This window comes from Dama dama, chromosome 18, assembly GCF_033118175.1.
Source record: "Dama dama isolate Ldn47 chromosome 18, ASM3311817v1, whole genome shotgun sequence".
Classification (NCBI taxonomy): Eukaryota; Metazoa; Chordata; class Mammalia; order Artiodactyla; family Cervidae; genus Dama; species Dama dama.
In genome coordinates this window covers 46,905,107-46,913,265 of record NC_083698.1, presented here as the reverse complement: position 1 = coordinate 46,913,265, position 8,159 = coordinate 46,905,107, and the positions used below count along the sequence as shown (strand labels likewise).

Genomic DNA, 8,159 nt, shown 5'->3' with positions numbered 1-8,159 from the left:
TAGACTTATGTTTGTGGTAGTAAATGTTGGTGCTCTCATTACAGAAGCTGATTGAATGTGCAGCTGATCATGTGAGCTGTCTGTGTTCCCCTTCTGCCTCGGGGCTCAGATGACCCCACTTTATTTATTTTTTTTGTACATACAAATATAATTTATTACAGCCAAAGGATACAAGAACTTAAAGAGAAAAGGCACGTGTAATAAAGTCCAGAGGAAACCAGACATAAGTTTCCAAGAGTCTAGTCCCATTGGAGTCACACAAGATGCACTTAATTACTCCAGCAACAGATTATAACAACACATGTGAAATATGATCTCCCATGGAAGCTCAGCAGAGACTCAGTAGATGACCCCACTTAAAACCACGCTCTGGTGCTCGCTTCGGCAGCACATATACTAAAATTGGAACGATACAGAGAAGATTAGCATGGCCCCTGCGCAAGGATGACACACAAATTCGTGAAGCGTTCCATATTTTTTATAAGTAAGGTGAAAAGACAGCCCTCAGATTGGGAGAAAATAATAGCAAATGAAGAAACAGACAAAGGATTAATCTCAAAAATATACAAGCAACTCCTGCAGCTCAATTCCAGAAAAATAAATGACCCAATCAAAAAATGGGCCAAAGAACTAAACAGACATTTCTCCAAAAAAGACATACAGATGGCTAACAAACACATGAAAAGATGCTCAACATCACTCATTATTAGAGAAATGCAAATCAAAACCACAATGAGGTACCATTACACGCCAGTCAGGATGGCTGCTATCCAAAAGTCTACAAGCAATAAATGCTGGAGAGGGTGTGGAGAAAAGGGAACCCTCTTACACTGTTGGTGGGAATGCAAACTAGTACAGCCGCTATGGAAAACAGTGTGGAGATTTCTTTAAAAACTGGAAATAGAACTGCCATATGACCCAGCAATCCCACTTCTGGGCATACACACTGAGGAAACCAGATCTGAAAGAGCCACGTGCACCCCAATGTTCATCGCAGCACTATTTATAATAGCCAGGACATGGAAGCAACCTAGATGCCCATCAGCAGATGAATGGATAAGGAAGCTGTGGTACATATACACCGTGGAATATTACTCAGCCATTAAAAAGAATTCATTTGAACCAGTCCTAATGAGATGGATGAAGCTGGAGCCCCTTATACAGAGTGAAGTAAGCCAGAAAGATAAAGAACATTACAGCATACTAACACATATATATGGAATTTAGAAAGATGGTAACAATAACCCTATATGCAAAACAGAAAAAGAGACACAGAAGTACAGAACAGACTTTTGAACTCTGTGGGAGAAGGTGAGGGTGGGATATTTCAAAAGAACAGCATGTATACTATCTATGGTGAAACAGATCACCAGCCCAGGTGGGATGCATGAGACAAGTGCTCGGGCCTGGTGCACTGGGAAGACCCAGAGGAATCGGGTGGAGAGGGAGGTGGGAGCGGGGGTTGGGATGGGGAAGACGTGTAAATCCATGGCTGATTCATATCAATGTATGACAAAACCCACTGAAATGTTGTGAAGTGATTGGCCTCCAACTAATAAAAAAAAAAAACAAAAAAAAAAACACGCTCTGCCCGTACTTATCCTGCTACTGTATTACAAATAAATAAAACTCATCTCCTTTAGGAAGCATAAAAATGGTGGTGCATCAATCAGTCTCCTTATGGGGGAGGTCACGAATCTCTCACTTGCCCAAATTTCCAGAAAAATTTAGTATATTTATATATATGTGTGTGTGTATAAATATATCCAAATGTATTTTACATTTTAAGAATATAAGTTTTTAGAAGCATATGAAACAAACAGCAACTGTGAAACATAAGTCAAGTTTGTGTTTGCTTTGTGAATGTGGAAAATTTTCACGGTTTTTGTGAAGAACAAAAAACAAAATTGATAAAAACTATGATTGATCATGAGGAAGTTCCTATCATTATCACACTCAAGAAATCAGGATCAAACATTTTTAGCCATGCTCCACTTATGCCAAGAAGCCCACCCAGATGAACACCAAATATCTATTCTCTTACCTTACGTTCTTTGTTCAAATGTTTTTCTTTATTGTTGGTATAATGTAAAGCACATAGGCATTATAAGCTGGCAGTCCTCTCTCTCTCTCTCTCCTTTTTTTTTTCCAAGTCAAGCAGCTTATAGGATCTTAGTTCCCTGACCAGGTATCAAGTTCAGGCCCTCGACAGTGAGGGCATGGAGTCCTAACCACTAGACCACCTGGGAATTCCCAAGACAGCCCTCTTTCATGGGCTCTGCCTCTTACTCACTGAATGACGTTGGCAAGGTACTGCCACATTTCTGGCCTCAGTTTCTTCATCTGTGAAATGGAAATGTCAGTTCATAATTCCTTTTCTGGAATCTTGTGATCAGATGAGTTTTAGAGTTCAGGATTTTTAAAGAATATTTATTTATTTTACAAAGATAACACAGTGAATATACAAGGATTATATTAATATAACAGTCCCAATGGGGTCTGGAGAGGCATTCTGTAATCAACTTAGTAGTTCTGCAGTAAACATGCATAGTCACACTTAGTGGGATAAAGTATACAAACATGGCAGATTTGTCACCAAAACTTTTGTTTTTCAGAACTTTTGGGTAAATGAGCCTGTGCCAACCCCTGTTTTGAGGATTTTTGTTCAGCAAATAATGGTTGCTTCAGCAATGGTAGCTGTTGTTTTTATTTTGAGCTAATGGTAGGTAATGTAGACTTCATCTCTAACACAAATTGATATGTGAATAAAGGAATTCTATTCAACATAGCCCTCTGAATCCCACTGGATTTTATAAAAATGGATTTTATATGGTGATCACCATACTTCTGAAAATGGTGGTGAACTTCACTCTTCAGGAAAAGATTCACAAGAGGGCATCAGTACCTTCTCAAGTAATTTTAGATCCTCATAAGTTCCTCTGCTCTGAGATGATGGATAAGCTCAGAATTATAGATTCAGAGCAGTAAATGAGATTTCCATTACCTATGGTTAAAATTAGTACCAAGAAATTTTTAGCTTTCTCTTTTTTTTGCCATAATTCTTACTCAAGGGGGTAAAATCAATCACTTTACTAGTTCAGCTACTGTCTGAATGCTCTAAGGTGATTGATGGGGATGTGTGTTAAATTTTGCCTGCTAGCTTATGCCTGATGGCGCCTCCGTCAGGGAGTTTTCAGCTCACTGGTGTGCGAGGGTCCGTGTGAGGTATCTCACAAGTGGTTTACCATAATAAAGTACCAGAGTTTGTAAATTACTTAAAAAATAAATAGGTGAGTATTTCAAGTTACCCTTGGATAATGTCCCTCTCACTTTCTTAGGTTCTAATATTATTTTCTTAAATGGAAGAGAAAAGGAGAGGGTTGTATAAGAGTGTGTCTTGAAATAATATTCATCACGTCCTGGAGGAGAATTTTCTTTTGAGAACCTTCCTTCTAGTATATCTGCCTGTTAATCAAAGTATGTAGATTCTGTTTTTTTAATGTGTGTTTTATGTTAGGTTTTCAAAGAGTAATTAAAAAAATTTTTTTTTTCTTTTGGTATGGTTGATTTACAACTTGTGTTATTTTCTGCTATATAGGAAGTGACTCAGTTATACATATAAATTCTTTTTCATATTCTTTTCCATTATGATTTGTCACAAGATGTTGAATATAGTTCCCTGTGCTACTCAATAGGATCTTGTTTATCCATTCTATAGATAATAGTCTGCACCTGCTAATCCCAGACTCCCAATCCATCCCTTCCCCTGTACCCACTGGCAACCACAGGTCTGTTCTCTATGTCTGTGAATCTGTTACTGTCTTGTAGATAAGTTCATTTGTGTCATATTTTAGATTCCATATATAAATGACATCACATGGTATTTGTCTTTCTCTTTCTGGCTTCACATAGTATAATAATCTCTAAGTCCATCCATGTTGCTGCACATGGCATTGTTTCATTCTTTCTTACGACTGAATAGTATTCCATTCTTTATATGTACCACATCTTCTTTATCCATACATTTGTCAATGGCCTACTTAGAATAATGTCATGTCTTGGGTATTATAGATAGTGCTGCTGTGAACACTGAGGCGCATATATCTTTTTGAATTAGAGTGTTGCCTGGATACATGCCCAGGAATGAGATTGCTGAATCATATGGTAACTCTAGTTTTCTGAGGAGCCTCCATACTGTTTTCCATAGTGGCAGTGCAAATTTACATTCCCACCAACAGTGTAGGAGAGTTCTCTTTGAAAGTGTAATTTTTAAAAACACTTACTGGCCGCTTCCTTATCTTTTTGTGGTAAAATGGGCATAATGTTAAATTTACCATTTTAACCACTTTTAAGTGTATAGTCTTGTGGCATATGTACATTCACATTGTGGTACAGCCATCCTCACCATCCATCGCCAGAACTTTTGTATCTTCCCCAACTGAAACTCTGTCCCTATTAAACCTTTACCTCCCCATACCCCACTCCCTCCAGCTCTTGGCAACCACCATTCAACTTTGTCTCTAAAAATTTGACTGCTCTAGGCACCTGTATAAGCGGAGTCATACAGCATTTGTCATCTTGTGACTGGCTTATATCACTCAGCAGAATGTCTTCAAGATGCATGCACATTGCAGCATCTGTCATAATTTCTTTTCTTTTCAGGACTGAATAATTTTCCATGCTATGTAAATATACTCAGGTCGTTTATCTGTTCATCCATTGATGGACACTTGCCTTGCTCCCCTTTCTGGCCATTGTGAGTGGTGCTTCTTCAAGCATGGATGGAGAGACAATGATTTTGAATTAGTATGGTTATTACTTGTGTATTTAGAGATGGCTATATCATCTTTTTTAATTAGCTATTTTATTTGCTTATTTTCCTTTTTGCGGGGGCCTAACCCCACAGCATGTGGGATCTTAGTTTGCCAACCAGGGATCAGACCCGTGCCCCCTGCACTGGAAGCTCAGAGTCTTAACCACTGGACTGCTAGGAAAGTTCCCCACTCATATCATCTTAAAAATATCTCTGTTAAAATGCTAACTTGGCTATTTAGAATTTCAATAGCAGAAAGTCAGCATAAATTACTATTTTAAATTTAAGATTTAATTGTGCAACCTGTTGCCTCCCTGTGAATTATTAGGATGTCAGCCTCTGTATGAAGAGGGCTTCAGAAAGGGGATGCTTGGTCTTTTCTGACTAAGGGACTGTGCAAGAGCTTCACCAGATAGTTTTCTTCTTTGGCATGTCCTGGTGTCGGGTTCTAACCTCAGAATCTAGGATGTACCAGAAAGGAGAGCGATTGGTTTTCCTATTGAATTATTTTTGAGTCTCAAACTGTTGCTTTTCTTATCTTGCTGTATTTTTCCATGTGACAGTCCCTCAAGTATCCACAATATGAGAATAAGGAAAGATTTTCAAAATAAGAAAGACTATTATTTGCAAAGCTCATGATAGGTTGTGAAAATAAAAGAGGCTGTGTCTGCTAAAAACATTTTGAATCCTGACCAGCACAAAGTAAAGAACCAATGTCTCTTTTCAGTTGTAAAATCAGAGAACGCATTAAGTAGAGTATGGTTGATTGCTGTGTCAGGAAAGCTTGCTAAGATTTCCAGCATGTTCCCACCCTTTTATACGGATACAAAATTTTATTTATTCCTTCTTGCTCCTTAAGTACAAGGAGTAAGTGTAATAAAGGTGGTGTAATAAAGGCTGGATATTGTAGCCATGGGATGAAATAGCATCTGGGTCATATTTTCAATTTTAATACAAATTCAAATTTGCTTTCAGCCCAGGTTCTTTTATATTCAGCTCAATTTCTCTTATGATTGGGACGGATAGGCCTTCAATTATTTACCTAATGAAGTGTATTATTAGTCATTACAGTTTGGTCTAGTTTTGCATTCGTTATCCTTTCAGATATATAATTGTGTCATGTTTGAGTGTATAACCTGTAAAAGGCATGTCCTTTCCTTCTTATGACAACATCCAGACCACATCTGCCATCACACACTCCTACCCTCCCCATCAGATTCTTCCTTCAGCCTATCTGGAATAAAACAGTGATTCAAGACAGACCGGCCCCTACTCTCAGAGAGTTTACCATCTTCTGAAGGGCCAAGGGACATTAGCAAATATAAGCACAGTACATTTGTACAATTACAAACTGCAATCAGAGCTGTGAAGAGAAGAGAGATGTTTACAAAGGAGGTTATAGACCATAGTAGTTACACAGACTTGGCCAAGCCATATTGGAGACTGAAGCCAAAAGGAGAAAATCAGTAATACTGATCTTGTCTTTACTTCAGCTTTCAGTATTTGTTCAAGTGGGCATTTTGCATTAATTTGTTTTTTCAAATATTACTTCAAAGATATGATTCATCTTGATTACTGAGTTTTTTGGCACCCCCTGAAATTTTGCACTGAAAGCCATTGCCTCAACTCACCTCACGCTCATCCCAGCCCTGCTCTGAAGCCAAACTACCTGAGTTCAAGTCCTGGTTTTGCCACTTATGGCAAAGTGACATCAGGCAAGTTGCTTACACTGTGTCCCTCAGTTTCCTTATCTGTAAAGGGGGAATAATAATAGTACTTCATAAAGTCATTATGAGGATTAAAGTAAGTTAACATTTGTAAAGCAATAGAGCAGAGCCTGGCATAAAGTGTAATTAAGAAGTGTAGTAGGGAATGCCCTGGCAGGGCAGTGGTTAGGACTCTGTTTTCGATACTGAGGGCCCAGGTTCAGTCCTTGGTCAGGAAATTAAGATTCCACGAGCCGAGTGACATGGCCAAAAAAAATTAAAAGGTAGTAAAGGAAGATGCCTCTAGACTGTTTCAAGTACTGAATGACTGATTATGAGCCGATTCCCCAGGCTGCCACCAGCAGGCTCCACCCCACCACCATTTTTGCTGAACTTGCTCATATGCTCAGGACAGTCTTGGAGCTAGTGTGGTTATGTTTTTAAAATGAAAAACTTACTCATTGTGTTTCCTCTTTCCCCTTCTTATTTTTTACCCTGAAACAAGCGGGGAGATGGTGGGGCACCGTGGTCCACCGTCACCCTCAGGCAGCTGTCTCTTTCGGTTCATTTCATGGACATGGAATACTTCCTGGACTTGTTAAGTGCTTTTTCCTCCCACTGAGGCAATGGTAGCCATCTCTGCGTGATTGCAGTGTTGCTTTATGTGCTGTTGACAGGTCCAACTTTAGACTCTTACCCTCACTTACTAACAGACTTCTTGCATAGTCTGCAGAGCCCTCCACACAAGTACACAGGCTACACACAATAACAGGGGGAGGGATGGTGGGAGGAGAGGATTGGGAGTTGGGGATTGGCAAATGCACACTAGTATGTATAGGATGGATGAACAGCAAGGTCCTTCTGTGTAGCACAGGAAACTATATTTAATATCCTATAATGAATCACAGTGGAAAATAATATGAATATATATTTACATATACATGTATAACTGATTCACTGTTGTACAGCAAAAATTAATACAATGTTGCAAATCAACTCTACTTCAATAAAATTTAAGTAAATAAATAAGCAGACCAGCCCATTGTCAGGATCCCCTCTTGCAAAATCCACTGCTTCTTTTCCTGTCTTTGGGGAAATTCATCGCTTTCTGCTAGCATTTATTTTTAGCTCCGTTTTATATTCCACTTGTGGTGATTCTACAAAGACGAATGTGTCGCTTTTTTTATTCATGTAAAAGCACTTTTTTGATTCATGTAAAAGCACTTTTTTGAAAACAATATCACCCCCTTATCTTTTTTTTTTTTCACCCCCTTATCTTTTATGGCAAGGCTGCTGTGTTTATACCTCAGAAGTACAAAGGGTAAACAGAAAAAATTCCTAATTTAAAAAGTGGAGAAATGTAGTGTGAATTAATGCAAAAGTGGCTAAATGCAATTTCAGTTTTCTAAAAATTCTGATGTGCACTAATTTGTTCCATAAGTCTAGGGGTAACTCTATGAGATTAGCAGGAATTTAATGATCTGTACATATTTCTGGTGAACCAGGTAATATTTTTGCTAAAGTAGATTCTGTGTATGAATATAATAAGCACCCTAGGGAAAAAAAACTGTTATACCATGGAAGAAGCTTTATCTCAGAGCGAATAAATGGGTTCTTTCCTATTTTGCCCTCAAGCTTTG

General features: G+C 38.5%; 1 non-coding gene across 1 annotated transcript; it reads left to right on the top strand.

Annotated features, from left to right (window-relative positions):
* The first annotated feature begins 372 nt into the window (after nucleotides 1-372).
* LOC133073250 (U6 spliceosomal RNA) lies at nucleotides 373-479 on the top strand. The gene has a single exon (XR_009696947.1). It is a non-coding gene; the product is annotated as a U6 spliceosomal RNA (small nuclear RNA).
* Nucleotides 480-8,159: the final 7,680 nt, after the last annotated feature.